This window comes from Vidua chalybeata, chromosome 10, assembly GCF_026979565.1.
Source record: "Vidua chalybeata isolate OUT-0048 chromosome 10, bVidCha1 merged haplotype, whole genome shotgun sequence".
Classification (NCBI taxonomy): Eukaryota; Metazoa; Chordata; class Aves; order Passeriformes; family Viduidae; genus Vidua; species Vidua chalybeata.
In genome coordinates, this window is record NC_071539.1 from 4352835 (window position 1) to 4366948 (window position 14114).

The following is a 14114-nucleotide window of genomic DNA, read 5'->3' on the forward strand; positions in this document are numbered from 1 at the left end:
TTACCACTTTGATGAGATAACACATTTTCTGTACCAAATCTCACAGTGAGAATGGACAACAGATGCCTTTGTATCACTGAAACTCTAGACCTGGGCTACCAGACTGTTTCTTCTCGAATTATACTCCTTTAAAAACTGTCTTTGCTTTAACAACACACAAGAGGAAACCTCTGTAATTACTGGGCTGTGTTTTCTTTTTCTTTCCTCAGTGGATCCATACTTTTACATCGCAGAATGAAAGTCATTATGGTTTGCTGCAGGCCAGACAGGAGAGCTTTTTTCATTTGACATAATTCACAGAATGGGTTATTTATTAATGTGTGAGGCTCTCTAAACAAAATGGATTTTTACTCTTGCGAGAGTCTGGCTGATACATCATTATGACAACTTATTTCATTTCTGGGTAGCATTTTGAACCCAGTGGCAAAAACACAAATCTTTCAGTAAAGAACTGATTTAACACTAAGGCTTCGTCATCCAAACAAGGAAAAAAATCTCCTGTATATCAAATACAGGATCTGAAAATGCACTCTTTTTAAACCTCTAGTTTTATTTTGAAGATTGCTGGTTTTATAGAGATTCCTTTATTCCCCACTAAGAAACTGCTGGGCTTTTTCCTCTCAATGCTGGCTCTCACTCACCAGCAGTCTTTCCACCTTTCTGTAATAATTCAGTAGGAGTCTGAACTGGCCTTTTACACAGTAAGCACATCAAACTTACCAACACCATTACTCGCTCTTGCCGAGTTTCAAATGCATTTATCTTTTGTATGTGCACATGGTCTCATTAATTACTTATCGTGTTCCATCAGCAGTTATACAAATGTAATTGATTATGCCTCACTGCCCCACTTCCACTATTTTGGCTATCAGCTAATTAATGCAGGAGAGGATCTCAAACAACTGCTTTTCTCAGAAGAAGCTGGAAAAATGCATTCTTCAATCCCAAGCCTACTAAAGGTTCCAGAAGAAGCATTAGTAGCATATGCAAATCAATGGGAGCTTTTTGCATATGCAAATTGGAGCCTTGAGCTGGGGGAATTTGGCTGGTTGTAACCTCTGTCTCTAAATTCCTCAACAGAAGCCTGAGGTAGGTTCAATGCACCTCCAAGGAAGTCAATAGCAGCTCCTGCTGATTTTATTACATTTTGCTGCTTCTTATTCTTATTCACTAGGACAAAAACCCCTTGCCTTACATGAGTAATTCTGCTCCATTTCAGCACAACCGATTATATGAGTAATGTGATCACAAGTGGATCAAAGATGATGATTTAGAATGGAGTTCATGTGTTTAGTAATTTATCATCATCAGTCAGGCAAAGGCACTGCAACACCTAAGTGATGTGTAATGTGAGTAATACCTGCTGCTGTAGCAGGAGGGCTTTTTTCCCAGTGAGTTACAAACTCACTGCAGACTAACACTAAATCAGTCTCTAGGATGGTACTAGAGAAGCAGAATTAAATGAAGAATTATGTGTTCTTAAAAGATAATAGCATAAAAGTTAGAGTATGATAATATTCCTGAGCAATGCACACGCACTGCCCAGAGATGTCCTTTTGTAGCATGGGAATCAGTGTGAGCCAACATGATTACCCTAAATTAAAGTAGCTAATTGCCTCCTTGCTCTTAGCCTCCCTTAGCAGCAAGACCCCAAACCCCAACCTCTTTCCCTGAGACTTTTGTCTCCCAGCTGCAGTCAGTAGAGGGTCCCCATGGTGTGCTGCCCTGCCTGGCAAGCATAATTCCACTGCTGTGCCTGCACATGAGTAAGAGAAGAGCTGCTGGAATGTTACTGCTGTAGCTCCTGTTTGTGCCAGAGCTCCCCACCAAAGGACATATTGCTTCTTTCTGTCTTAATTTACTTTGAGCAGAGCTGGTGACCCTGGTTATTAATTGCACATCTCCCAGTCCCTGTTGCTTCCCAGCCAGTTGTTTAATGAGTGGAACACACCTCCTGGTGCCCAGGTGTCTTGGACAAGGCTCTGGAGATTCCAGATGCTTCCTGAGCGCGTTGCTCCAGGGCTGGAGCAGCACAAGACCTGTGCCCGGTGCTTCCTGCCTGTTCCCACCTGGGAGGGAAGGACAGCCAGGAGAGGCAGCTGCTTCCTTCACTACTAGATCAGGGTGCCCAAATCCTACCTGGAGCCACCTGGCATTGCTGAGCACCACGGGGCAGTGGCTCATCTAGCACAGCTCAACAGGTCCATCATTAAGACCTGGTTCAGTAATGCTCAGGCACACGTTTGAAGCAAAGTTTTAATTGTGCTGCTGCAGGTGGAACGTGGCCAGGTGTGCAAGTGGTGCACAAAGGGGTGTTTCTATCCTCAGCTTTAAAAAACTTAGTTGAGGAAGACTGAGCCCAGACTCAGGGAGCTGAGGATGTGCAGGAGGAATGGCCCAAACCACCAACTGAGGTCATGCTCACCAATAAACAAGAGCCAATGGCTGCTGAGAGGGGCTGCCCTGAGCCCATGTGTGGTTTTGTAGATGTTTACTGAAGTTTGATACAGATACACTCACAGCTGTGGCATGGCAACAAAAACCCATTTCCCTGTAGGCAGCAAGCCACTTTGATCCTGTCCTCTCAGAATTAGGACGTGGTGCTGGAAACACATGTGCTGCAAAAGCTTTTCTTCTGTTCACCTGCCACGTAGATTTAATTTATGGTATCATGACTTTCGATGAATTATGGATACAGTGACTGTGCAGAGGAACACAAACAATAGAGTCATGTGCTGCGTGGCTCCACCTTGCTGGCTTTGTTTCATAAGTGCCTGGGCTTCGCTCTGACAGTGGGAAAAAAATAGTTTTCTCTTAGAGATGTTCCAGCCTGGTGACAGCAAGGGATGGGCTGTGGTGGGAGCATAAATGCTGGCCAGAGCACCCAGTCCCCTAAAGATGACTGCATAGTCTGGAAGCAGGGCTGCTATTCAATGAGCCAAGGAAACTCAAGAGAATTTTTCTCAATATACAAGAGAAAAATTACAGTTTCCAGTTCTTTCAGTTTTGGCATTTTCCCGTTGACAGCCACAGCTTAGATGTGTCTAATTCCTTGTAAATGAAAAATGTCTTAGGACTCTCTGTGGATCTGAGTCTGCTCCCATTTACACGTGGGTGGTTTAATGAGTTCAGCAGACTCACCCTGGACTGAGGTGAGACTCTGGCCAGGTTTTCATATCCATAGGAAGTAGGGGAAGAATGCCTGCTGTATTTCTGGGCTCTGGATACTTTACATACCTAGATCTGTCTCTCACAGACTGACAAGCTCAGGCCCAACCATGGCTTTATATATTACAGAGGGCACAAATCTGGGAGTGATTTGGGGGTTTCATTTTTTTTTTTTTTTTAATTAATGTGAGAGTCACAAATGCTGCCCCCTGCTAATGTTGTTTTTGTGTGATATACAGACCCAACTGCTACACACAGCTGAAGAAGTATCTGCTTCATTTTTACCTTCTTGTTTTTAAAATGTCTTAATAATCCAAACAACAATATGTTGCTTAAACATTATGATGATTTTAATGGATCAGGTGCTCTGAAAGCAAAGTTTTTATTATTTGGGGACTAAGAAATCAGTTGCAGACTGCTCTGTTATCCTCTTTTTTTTGCTTGGCTTCATGAAGAGCCCAGGATCGTGTTTACGTTTGTGTAAGTTCTTGCCATCCTATTTGCTTGAATGTTGCAGGGATTCAGAGAAAAAACATTCATTTAGCCATTAGGAGGTTGTCCTGTTCTCACTGAATTTTCTAGAAAATCTCCTGTTGCCTTTAAGGGAACATGGAAGAAATTTTATTATATGTGCGTGATTTCAGAACTGAGAAAACAGACTGTCTTCAGAAGGAAGTAGTGTCAAATCAGCCTACAAATATATCCTTTAAAATGATTTTGGCTGGAATCCTTCCTGATATGATACCATCTGAGACTCTGAAGTTACACAAAGAATAAATTTTCATCATTTTTGTATAATCCAAAAAAAAAAAAAATTAGAGAAGGATAAGATATGTCTTGACTTGAGAGTCATGAATAACTCCCTGAGGAGAATGATTTATGTCTTAAAATGCTTCTCTTTAGTACAACATGTACAAAGAATGATATTCTTTTGGGGGAGAGTTAATTAATGAAACAAGTTGGAAAATTGGAGGATTCAAAATAGAATTTGGTCACTTATTTGTTCTGCTCTTGGCATGTGGGGGGTAGCACCTATCTAGAGGGGTGTCTGGGGCACCTGGAAATAAAGTTGTAACATGTCCATACCTTATTTGGGGAATTAAGGATCAAAGGTACCATAAAGTCCTCTGAGTTAATTCTGTCTGAGTCTCAGGTCATTAGTTTCCAGGCAATTATTGCTGCAGGGAGCCCAATGCCTTGCTTTGGCTAAGTTGCATATTTTGGGAGGATATCAAACCTTGACATAAACAGATGGAGAATCCAGCCCATTTTCTGATGGCTCCTTCATCAGGTCACCAGCACTGCTCTGTTCAAAAATGAGATCCCTCCCTTAAACTGGAATGTTTTGGCTTTAGCATCTCGGCACCAGCTCATGTTGTGCCACTTTTTGGCAGACAGAGGAATAACTCAATGCCTGCTAATTTCTTTCTGTGGAGGCTCTTACATTCAAGGATTCACATCACTTCCCTCCCTGCTTTTTAATGAAGTGAATTATCAGGTGCTGTAATTCCTCCTCTGTAAGGGCCTTTCTCCACTCCTTGACAGGCTTTGGTTTTCCTTTCATTTTTTTTTCCTTACTTCCAATTTTGTTGTCAATTTTGTTGATGTCTGCTGTACTCTTAGCAGTCTGTTTTCAAGGGCTGAGGTAAAATTTCCTTCCTACATCTCCACTTACTGAAGAGCAACTAAACAAGTCTTTTTTTCCCCCTTCTTCTTGTTCAATGACTCGTCTTATCACAGCTATTGCATCTGTGCTGTTTTCTCAGATATATACTGCACATTTGAGTTCATGTCAATAGGACTCAAGATTCTTTGTTGACGCTATTTATTAGTCATCAGTAACTGTTTTGTTGGAAAATTTTACCCCTTTTAACAGATGAAAATGGGAAATCAGACCTTGGACCTCTGCAAGACTCCCTAATTCTCTGTTCTCATGCAACAGAGATTCTCCATGGAGCAGAATAGTTTAAGAATAGATGCTGAGTTTAATCTAGGTAACTTTTCTCTCTAGTGTTGTTTTTAGCTTGTTTGAGAGTCTTGTTTGGCTTGTTTTGTTTATTTACAATATGTTTTTCAATTCTGTTAAGTCACATGCCTTGGCAATGTGTACCAATAAAACAAACACATGTAAATATCTTTAGCAATCAGACTTTCGGTCTCATGACAGTTTTTGGGCAGTTATTAAACAAATGCCTTGGCATTTCTAAAATCTATTTCCCTGCTACTCAGGGACACTGGGAGAATTAATCACTTAATACGCTAGATTAAATCAGACATGGCTCTTTTGAGACAAAAATCTTCTCTGGGGTCGGCCAGACACGGCTTCCCCCTCCTCTCCAGAGCCGGTGCTGCTTCCAGAAACCCTGCGTTAGAGCACTCACAGGAGGGCACCGAGCCGATCTGTACAAACTATCATTTAATAGGCCACAAAACCCGGGCTGCAGAGCAGTTGTGAGAGCAGAGATGAGGCTTTCCAGCGGTGCTGCCGGAGCGCACCTCGCCGGGCCCGAGGCGGGCGGGCGGCTGGTGCCAGGCAGCTCCAAAATACCCGTGCGGAATCAACAAACAGCACCGAGCCAGGGTGACGTAAAGAGGAAGCCAACTCCATTACCGGCCTCCAAGTCGCAGGGAGTTTTGCAGGCGCCGGGGGGGAGGACGGAGCCGTAAACCGGGGCCCCGTCTGCGGGGTCGCGGCGGGGCCGGGGCCGCCCCGTCGGGGCTTCAGCACCGCGGACAGCGCCCGCCCGGAGCCGCGGCCACACGCGTGACCGACCCCCGAGGGTGGCACCGGCCCCGCGGGTCTCACCTGCCCGCTCCCGCCTCCCTCGCTGTTTCCCTTCTCGCATTCTGTTCCCCTCGTTGCCCCCCTCCCGCAGCGTCCCGACCTTCCTTCCCGCGGCGTGTTCCGTGCGGTCACCTGTAGCAAGAGCTGTCGCTTCGCTCAGGCCACCCGGTGTCCCTCCTGTCACTCCGTTTTCCCCCGTTTCCAATCAATCCCGCGCCGTCAGCTCCGGCGCCCCCGCCTCCTCCCCGCCGCGGAGTGCCCCGCCACTCCGCACACGCGGGGGCCGCGCCGGGCCGGGGCAGGGGGATGCTCAGGCGGGCTGGGGTCCCCCGGGGCCGGTGCCCCGTGGCCCGGAGGAGCCGGCGCGCTCCCTTTGCCGAGCGGGGCACAAAACCGGCTCCGTCTGCGTGGCGGAAGGGGGGGGGGGGGGGGCCGGCCGCGCCGAGCAAACCTTCCCCGGGCTCGCCGCTCGTCCCTCGCACCCCGAGGCGCTCCGAGCCGCCCCCCGCACCCCGTTCCCTCCCCTCCCCGCGGAGCGGGCACTCACCGCCGGCGCGGAGGGCAGCGGGCGGGCGGTGCTGCGCGGCCGCCGCGGGCGCGCTCCCCGCGGGGGCGGCTGCGCTGCTGCAGCCGCGGGGCGGGGGGGGCTGCGCCGGCACCGCCGACCCCGGCTCCGGCCGCGCACGCAGGGCGGAGGGAGGGGGGAGAGAGGGATGGAGGGAGAGAGGGAGGGAGGAAGGGAGGAGGGCGCTGCAGCTCCTCAATTATTCAGCGCTTCCCCTCCCCGCCTGCCGCATGTGACCGCCGGCAATACCCACGGGCCGTGCCGGCCCCGGGAGAGCTCCTTGCGCGGGGCTGCCACCCCCATGGCCACCTCCCCTCCCTGCGAGTCCTCCTGCCTTTCCAAGTGTCCTGAGGGGCTGTGGGTGGCCTCCCCCAAACTGTCTGGCTGCTGAAAAATAACTCTCCTGGCTGCCTCCTCCAGCGCAGGGCTTTCCTCACCCCACGGACAGAGCGTGGGGAATCTCGTTTTTGTTTTCTCCTTGAGCTGCACTGTGAGATTTGGGTGTTAATGCTGTAATCCCGGAACAGGCAGAATTAGGACTAAAATAATGCCTCATGCATTGCAGCATACTGAGCTGTCCAGCCCTCTGCACAGCCCAGCTCGGAGGAATTAGGTATCAGGTGCAGGGTATATTTAATATTTTATACCCGTAGCTACTTTAGAGGATAGCTGAAATTCATGATCAAGATTATTCCTTTTTGCAGTTTTGTTTCTCAGTTTCTGCTGTTTGGTTTGCTCTAGAAATACTCCCTGTCTGCATCTGTATTGTACCATTTTGACATCAAATCCAAACTGGGTTCATCTCCAGTGATGCCTAGGGAGGATCTGGTTTCAGCCTCTGTTACAGTTTCATTTTATAGCTTCTAACAGGACCTATTCCCAATGAGAGCTGTGTCTCCAGTGGAGAGAGACCTTTCATCCTCCAAAAACTGAAATAAATCTCTTCTGATAAAAGTTAAAGGTGGGAACCTTCAGTGCAACCAGTTCAGTTCAGGAGCCAATGTTTGCCTAACGTGAGTGACCCTGCAGGAGCTGCATCAATGGCAGTGACCTTCTGGGGACATACAGACAGTGACATTGCACAGATAAACACAGGGTGGGGGTTGGACTAGGTGACCTTTATCCTTCCAACCCAAATTATTCTATGATTCCATATCCATGATCTTGTTTTGGCCAGGAGAGCAGACCACATGTCATCTCCAATTTCCTTTCCAGCCTTGACTTCTGTGGCAGTTTTTGTGTCTTTCCAGATGAGTGCCATAATCTTCCCGATTTATTACCAGACTCCTCCTCTCTCCAGCACAGCTTTACCTTGCTCTCTTCCCTCCCTCACGGAAGTCTCCTTGCAGTCCTCCCTCTCTTCCCAAACAGGCACAGAAAAGCCCTCTCCCAGGTTACTGCTGGCCAGCAGAAGGTGTCATCACAGGATGACAGGATGCTCTGTTCCCTTCCTGCCACTCTGGCCAGCGCACATCACATCACACAGCACAAATTGCAGTCAGCTGATTACCTTCCTCACAACCAGCAGTTTTGAAACCCTGTTTTTATTCTTTTCCGTATTCTTTGATTGCCTGAAAGCAACACTCAGAGCTGCAGCTCTCCTGTCCTTATCTATGGCCCCCATGCTTCCCATGTTGTTTCTCTTCACATCCACTGGCTTCCCCCAGCTGCTTCACTCAGTCCCTGGACACTGGATGGAGCTGTGGATGGCTGATAACAGGAGCTTTCCTTGGACTACATCTGTGCAAAAGAGAAAACCTTCTCCATTTGTTATTCCCTCTTGTTTTGCATCACTTTTAAGACCGTGGTGAACTCCAGCTGACAGCACCACCAGCCTTTTGTGCTCACACCCAACTCCTTGGTGCTTGTAGAGTGTGTGAGTAAAGGGCGTGAGCTGGTGTGTTTCTGAAAGGATTGGCCGTAGGGCCAAGATTCAGGGGGATTTATTTAAGTGTGTGGCTGCAGAAGAATTTGATTCATATTTATTAACTGGGGCTGGTGTACCAGAGCACGGGCAGTTTGGTTGGTAGCAGCAGAGAGGGGCTTTTTTGTCCTCTTAACAATCATTGTGCAATACCATGATACCACCCCCATCTTCCACCTCCCCTCTACTGTTCAGAGATCTTTCTTCAGAGGATTTTGCTGTTCACTAGCTTTCTAGACCTTGTTTTATCCCAGCCTTAATCTCCTTTTTATAAGATTTTTTCTGTTTTAGCCAGTGGCACCTGCTGTTAGCTATGCACAACAACCTGCTGCCACCTTGAGTAATAAATGTCGCAAACGTTTTGTCAGAGGATCACTTAAGCTCTTTCTCATTAATCTTTACCCTGTTCTCATGAGTTTTGTAACTTCCAATCTTACAGAAATTGAATCTTGAATTTTTACAGCTACCCCTCTAATGTTTCTCTTCAGGTTGATTAAATGTAGATGAAGAACTCAATGAGGACAAGTTACCCTCTCAACAAGTCCCATCAGTGAGGTCACCCTCAGATTAAGGTGAAATTTTCCATAGCAGCCAAGCACATGATGGTACATTTGCAGCAGAATTTCCTCTGTCCCCAGGCACTGTCCAATTTCTAGACCTAACTAATTTCTGTAAACCACTAACCTAACCACTTTTGTGTAGTAAGTGGCCATCTGATTGGTCGTTCAAATACGTAATCCTGTTGTGAATCTGACCAAGGTTTTGGCCTCAATAACACCTTGTAGCAGGGATCTCCACCAGCTGCTGTCTCATTATCTTGGCTATTTTTCCTTTCACCATCAAATTTGGCCATTCCGATTTCATGGGACATCATTTCCTTTTTTTGTGACTCTAAATATAGAGAGAGAAGAAGTCAGCAAAAGCTGCCCTATTGACTTTCTTTCTTACTATTATTAAAATGTTTGTTTACCTCTCATAATCCCCTCATACTTGTCTCATCCGTGACTAATTAATCATGCCATTTAAATACCACAGTTCCTGTTTTTCTGGGTTATCTCTTTATCTGCACAGCTTCATATTAAAACAGTCAATATCTCTTGGCCTGCTGACCCCTAGATTCTTCTAGGGCTTCCAGCATCCTCACCTTATGGGCCCTCTCTCCCTCCATGAAAACTCCTCAGAGAGGAAAGTCTCATCTCCAATTCCATTGGTTTGATGAGTTTTCTTCAGTGCTGTTTCTCAAAATGTTTTGATCATCAAAACTGACTAGTGGAATGTTGAAGACAAACAGCTTGGGGTTCCCCTTGGATTTACATTGGGTTCCCCATGTGTGTGCTTGGTCACCCCAAAGCATTTTTGTTGGTCTTACAAAAGTGCACTGATTTGGGTTATGTCTCCAAAGGAAAAAACTATTTGAAACTAAGAGGGGGAAGCTGCAGCACCTTTCCTGTGCCATTTGTGTGTCTGTGTGTGCTGGCTGCCATCCCTCCAGCAGCCTCTGTTAGACGAGCAGGGCTGAAGGCACAGCACATCACACTCCTGTCATTCAGTGAAGGTGGTTGGAGAGTGTCAGCTGTCTGTCAGGAAAGAGTGATATTTCATAGAAAAGCACTTCTGTCTGCAGGCACCAGGCTACACAGGGACATCACAGAAAGCAGCCATGGGCTGTAGTGATGGGAGCTGGTTACCCCTCCACCTGCTCGCTCTGCATGTCCAGTGGCTCATGTCCATGGCTCTGACAAATGTTCTCTCTTTGATTTGGTCTGTAGCATCCCAAGCCATCTCCCAGAACAGCAGTAGCTCCCAGACATCCACTGCAAAGTTCAGCTGACCGTGTCTCTGAGCAGAGACCCAGTGGAGCCTGGTAGAAGAACTGGTATTTTTAGAAACATTGCCAGGATGGTTGGCCTCTCTTTTTCCTCTTTTTGCATTAGTTGGAACCTCAGTGAGTACTTATAGGGGTCAGAGTGATTGGAGGCATCCATGTAGGAGGATAAGAAGAAGGATTAATCTTGCTGTCTCATCTGATGACTACTGCCATGATGAATACCAGCATGAGGAAGGGCAGTTCTGTTATTAAAGCCCTGACTTGAGACTTATAAAACCTCACTGGAGTTTCTGGCTCTGCAGCAGGAGTCCTGGGTGAGTTTCAGAGTTCTCTGTATCCCAGTCATATGAAATTACCTTGGAAGTTGGCTGCACAGGCTGTAATTTCTCTCGGTGAGGGATTGTCTCTGCTTCCTCAGTGGGGCAGTACAACTGGGGGAATTGACTTGCAATTAGCTGGACAGGTGAAAAAGTGCCTGGAGTGGTGAGCTGGGCCTGCCTCCTCCCTGACCCCATCTTACCCTGATGCACAGGGACTGCAGCCCTGACCCTGCTGGGCAGGGGGTGAGCCCAGCACTCACAGTGCACCCTCTTCGTTATTTAAATGACTTGTCTGTAGTGGAGCTGGCCATGGGTTTAATTTATGCTTAAGGCAATGGAAAGGATTATTCTGAGGTTATTCTGCATTGCTAAGAGGCATCTTGGACAGGGTGAAAGGAAACATCCACATGGATGTTTCTCATAAACCCATATCAGGTGCTTCCCTCTGCACCAGTGGTTCGTGGGCATAAACAGAAATGGGTGAAATCCCAGCACAGCAAACCCTGGGAGTGCTTTGCCATTTGATGTTATCCAGCTAAAATTTCCCCCAGCCCCTTTCGTTGTTGCTCTGTGTCATCCATGAGCAGAGAAGATGGGTAATGCATCCATCAGCCACATTCACTGTTCAGAGACACACGGGGTGATGGAGCATTAAATAAATCCCTTTCAAATCCCCATGCAAACACAAAGTCCAAGCCTAGCTCCAGCATGAGCTGTGGCCTCTCCCCTGGCTGGAGGCTGTCACTGGTGCATGCAGAAGTGATGCTCTTTGGTTGTGCCACCACCATCCCCAAAGGGGAACAGCAGCCTTAACCTCAGCACAGACACAGCAGGAACCGTGTGATGGGGCTGGGGGCTGCGTGGGGTGGGGGCACCTTGGGGACAACCCACCTTTGGGAGCTGCAGTCCTCAGCGGGGCTGCCCTGGGCTGCAGACGTGCCCCGGGGGGAGGCTGGGATAAAGCAGCTGCCAACGAGAGGGGATTAAATGATTCAGTGTTTGGAGGCTGCTGCCTTATTTAAAGGACCACACACTATTTTTTTTTTTTCCTTATTCAGAGAAGTCTGCTTTTAACAACCAAACCAGACAGAAGTCTTACTTTTGTTGCCTTCTCAGCTTCTTCATCTCATGGGTTAATATGAATGTTTTGGGCCACTGTGTAGCTGCTAAGTGGGACCCATCCATCCAGGTCTCACCATGTACACTGTGATGATTATGGATTCATCAAGTGATACTTGATCAGTTCCTGTTGCCCTGCAAGTGAGTTTAGCTCATCTAGATTTTGATTAAAGTCACAGGGTGACGCTGATGGCAGCATTTGGTCTTAGTTGTCTGTTCTGAGAGTAGCAGACAAAGTAACAGCACAGTGTCCCACCAGTGCAGGGACATTTGGTGGATCAGTTTGGAGATCACACACAGGCTGTGAATCTGGATATAGAGTTGTCACAGGGCAACATCTCTGTGTTAGGCATGAGTGTGGCTCCCCTTGGATGCTTCCCAGGAAAGCAGCATGTACCTGATGTCTTTCAGCCCCCAAAGCCTACCAGCCATGCTGAGGTTGATGGGATGTGCCACATGGAGCCTGCACCTGCTGCCACTGACTTGTCTGGTGGTTCAGTGCTCAGTTCAGAGTGGTGGGTCCTGGTGTTTGCCACCCTGTCATGTGCCCTGTAAAGAGGTGCCTCTGAAGCGGAGAGGATTGCTTGGCTTAGCTGGTTACTCATCTCAGTAAAGCTGTGGTTCTAGCAGGAGCCATGCTGAGCTACTTTTAGGCAGAAACTCACTCTTATCAGTAAAGAGCTTGGAAACTTTATTCTTAATTTGCTGTAGGATCGGGTGCTGTAAATGGTTCTGTTATCAGTGTGGGAATGCTTTGAGGACAAGGCTTTGGCAAGGGGACACACAGCCTGGTTCACCTGCAATGAGCAGGGGGCAGGGAAGACTTGTTGCCACAGGGCTTATTCATGGAAACACAGAATCGTTTGGGTTGGAAAAGACCTTAAACACCTTCTCATTCCAGCCCCCTGCCATGGGCAGGAACACCTTCCACCACACCAGGTTGCTCTGAGCCCCATCCAGCTTGGCCTTGGACAATTCAAGGGAGCTCTGGGAGGCTGCTGAGGGCTGACTTGCTCTGCTGTGGTGCTGCACACACCAGATTGGTTTTGATCTCAGTTTTCCCTTGCTGCCTCTCATGGCACCTACCTTGGACTCATTTCAGTTCCCCATCACCTGTACCTTGTTTTGGATGGCTGGGAGAGCCAGGTTCTGGGTGGGCAGTGCTGCATCAAGGGCTGGGGAACACCCATGAGCTGCTTGTCCCCAGTGTGACACACTATGGTGACAGGTCCAGCTTAGTCTCTGCTGGGCTGTCCACACACAGGAGAAGCTGTTTGTGGTGCCCTCAGTAACAGCAGTGTTACCCACAGCATTTGTTTTGGGTTCATACACAAAAGGTCACTCACCACTGCTGAGAACGCCAGGTTAAATCAGCAGCCTGCAGAATATTTTAGCATTTACTTGCCAAGTCTGTCCCAGAGACTGAACTGTTTCTGCTTGGATAAAAAAAAACAACATTTTTTTTATGGAGAAGAAAAAAAAGAAGGATATGTGAATGCTTCCTGGGCATCATAGCTGGCTGTGTGATTTATCCATCTTGCTAATAATAATGGACAGGGCTTTGCCCATCCCCGGATTTGATGGGAGGCTGCTGTTTCTGTGAGTGCATTTGCTTTGCATGCAAATAAGAGGGTTTATTGTCTGTTGTTTGTTTTTTACAAAAGTGCAGCTTTTTGCGTGTTCAGAATAACTGCTGCTGTCCCGGGAGCAGGCCCTGCAGGAAAGGGAAGGTTTAGAAACATCCCAGGGTTTGAAGCTCAGTAGCATCAGCTGTTCAGCAGGAGAGCACTGCACATCTGCTCTGAAACCAGCAGCACTGCAGAACAAAAGAGGCTGGTATTGATCTGATCATTTGTTGTCATTGACATTTCTATTGATCTACTCTTCCCTGATGATTCCTTACTGCTAAAGCCAAAGGCCAGTGCTGGGAAGGGTCAGCACTGAAGGCAAAAGCCTTATCCAGATGTGCACCATGGTGCAGTTTGCCCCTGACTAAACACAGCTTCTCAGTTGAAGTTCAGCCAAGATATTTCAGCTGGGCCATTCCAGGTCTGTTCAACCTGATTTTGCATGTCAGCTGAAGGACAAGGAGCCAAAGCCTACACCTCTGAAGTCACTGTGGATTTAATATCGTAATGCAGCCTTGGCTGAGTGCTGCTTGGAAGAGCAGAGCAGCACGGATTGAATTACCTGCAGCATTTTAGTTGAAATCTCCTATTCAAGACCTGCAGGGGCTGGTGCAGCTCAGCTTTCCAGGGAGGTTGATAAGATCACAACCTGGGGTAGCACAGTTTTAGGTTTTAGTTTGGTATTCATTATATCACTATCAGCGATCGGGCTCCTGGCTCGATTACGAGCTGGATCTCAGCGTGTGCCTGCCCCATCCCCTGGCTTTGGTGCAATGC

The 14114-nt window shown here is 47.6% G+C and overlaps 1 protein-coding gene across 2 annotated transcripts in view; it reads right to left on the bottom strand.

Moving 5' to 3' along the window:
- Positions 1 to 6553, bottom strand: part of SLC7A14 (solute carrier family 7 member 14) — a 29191-nt gene extending 22638 nt beyond the window's left edge. The window contains exon 1 of one of the 2 annotated variants that reach the window (XM_053952007.1): positions 6501 to 6553. The gene's annotated coding sequence lies outside the window, so the exon portion shown is untranslated. Of the gene's footprint in view, positions 1 to 6085; positions 6313 to 6500 lie in introns of those variants that run through there. The other variant, XM_053952008.1, reaches the window with a different exon arrangement.
- Positions 6554 to 14114: the final 7561 nt, after the last annotated feature.